Here is a 2,683-nt window from a genome sequence, read left to right on the forward strand (position 1 = left end):
ACAGGCGGGAAAGAGTGGGTGGGAGAGACGAGGGCATCAGGAATGGTGGCGGAAAATGCGCACTGGTGAAAGTTGTTGTATATTGTATGACTTTACTCAATCATTAACGACTATCTGTGAAAAAAAAGAAACTGAAACAACCTTGTAAACATGGGTGTTTAAATGAAAAGAAAACAGACTAGCAGCCAGGCTAGGGGCTACCTCCAGGATACACACTGACACCTTAAGGACTTAGAACTCCTCTCAGTCAGGGGAACCTGACTTAGTGTGCTTTTGGGTTTAAGAGCTACGACCAGGGGCTGAAACGATAGCACAGCAGGTAGAGAGCATCTGCCTCTCCTGCAGCCAACCCAGGTTCAATCCCAGAATGCCATAGGGACCCCTACGCCTGCTAGGAGTGATTCCTGAGTGCAGAGCCAGAGTAAACCCTGAGCACAGATGTGACACCTCCTTCCCCACAAAAACAGCTATTACTGTTTCACTTTATTTTCCTTCCCAGTGCTGGGGATTGAATGCAGGGGCCTCACTCACCATGTGAGGCATGTTTTCCACCACTCGGCCATGGTCCCAGCCTCTACTTCTCTTTTGTGCTAAGAACCCCCACTCGGCCAAGAATCTTCTGCCCTTGTTGACTTGCTTAAAGCGCTTCCTAGCTCTGGAACTGGGGTCTGGGTTCCCCTTCCTTGCACTGCCCGAGCATGGCCCCAAAACAAAATTCAAGCAAGTTAGCATGTTCTCCTGATTTTGTCTTGCAGACTTTGGCATTTCTGTGTCCCTTTACCTTATAGAACCTTCATTGCAAATATTGCCTTTTTAATAGAGTAACTTTGGGCCTCGCCATTCACAGGCAATAAGGCTCTGCAGGCAGGTTCCACTCACTCAGCTTCCTTTTCTCTAAGGTGCTGGGAGAGTCCTCTGTTCACAGGGAGAAATGTGCGATTTATCAGGTGATATGCTTCCTTTTTCAAACAGGTGACAGGCAAAAGGAAGTAGTTTGTGTTTGGTTTCTGAGCCACACCTGGCGATGCTCAGGGCTTCCTCCTGGCTCTGCACTCAGGAATCATTTCAGGTGGTACTCGGGGGATCCTATGGGATGCCAGGGAGCGAGCCTGGGTCAGTCCTGTGCTACCAAGAGCCCTTCCCCACTGTCCTATCACTCTGGCCCCTCAAAGTCGTGATCTTATAAACAACCCAATGAAGAACTTTGTGATGTTCAGGGCTTATTCCTGGTAGGTTCGAGGAGGCTGGATGGAACCTGGGTTGGCAATGTGCAAGGTTATCCCTGCTGTGTTATCACTTCGACCCCAGGATCACACCATTTTAGAATGAGCGGATCTGAAATTACTTACAGCTCAGCTAGGACTGGGGATGGAGCTTGCATATCTAGATGACCCTGGATTTGATACCCAACACTGCCAATATAAAAAAATCTAAGTGAGTTTTGGTTTCTAGAACTGACACAGTGTAGGCAGTGTGGTAAAGGAGTTTGGAAGTTAAACCGGACTGAAAACTGGATCTGAATGCTCGGGGCTGGGCTCAGAAAGGCTGCAGCTGTCTCTCTGGGGGTCAGATGGGGTGAGGACATCAGGCAGAGGAAGCCACTGGTAGGCCTGGCAGCCGACCTTGGAGATAGGCATGGCACTTTGCGGGGTTTCTGGAAGCTTCTCAGTTCTCTCCCGTCTGCCATCGAGACACAGGAGTAAGCCAGTTCCTTGGAGCTTTTGCAAGCCCAGGCTCTGGCCCCCTACAGTTGTGACAGGGCTCAACTGCACTGGCTCCCCTTTGTAGGGGTTCCCAACTCCTCACTCTCCTCCAGGCTGGCAGCCTCTGTTCCACAGGAGAGCAGAGATATTAGAAGAGAGTAATTTCACATCCCCAAGACTAAATTGAGCTGAGATGGCACCTTCTCCCCCAAACTCCAAGCCCCATTAGGGATTGTGTATTGTCCTGGTTGGGTCTTGCCTGGCCCATCTGACACTAACCCTCCCTCAGGTCCTTTCTTTGAGGGGGTATTTACTTAAAATCAGTAGAAATCAATAAAAAATCAATAGAAAACTGGCTGAAAATCAGCAGCACCGGGGAATCAAACAGTGCCCAGCAAGCACTCGTTCTCCTGCCCGCCCTTCCTTGCTTCTGGCCAACATGTTCCAATGCTTCTCCCATAGAATCATGTCCCCCCCCAATCCCAGAATGAGCCCTTCTGTGCATCACTTGCTGGATTACATCCTCAGTTCATTTCTGGGACCACAATGTGGCTCAGGCTGTGGCTGACACAGTTGCCCCCATGCATGGGGCCTCCCATAGCAAGGAGGGCATTTGCCTTGTGCATGGCTGACCCAGTGCATAGTTCAATCCCCAGCATCCTACATGGTCCCCTGAGCAGAGCTAAGAGTAAGACCTAATCGCTTGGTGTGTTCCAAACCCCTAATCATAAAAACAAACAGAAACTTTTGGGCTGGGCAATACAGCTGATAGGGCACTTGACTTGATGCTGAAGACCCAGGATTGATTCCTGGGAGACTATATATTCCACTGAGCACCACCAGGGGATGGTCCAAAACCAACCAATTAATAATAAATCAATCAACAATGGCCAGCTGGCCATTTCCACCCTGGCTGTCCTTTCCAATGAGGCAAAGGGCCAGATTCTCAGAGGATTTCTTTCAAACTCAATGAATTCCTA

This window comes from Suncus etruscus, chromosome 4 (genome assembly GCF_024139225.1).
Source record: "Suncus etruscus isolate mSunEtr1 chromosome 4, mSunEtr1.pri.cur, whole genome shotgun sequence".
In the NCBI taxonomy this organism is placed as follows: Eukaryota; Metazoa; Chordata; class Mammalia; order Eulipotyphla; family Soricidae; genus Suncus; species Suncus etruscus.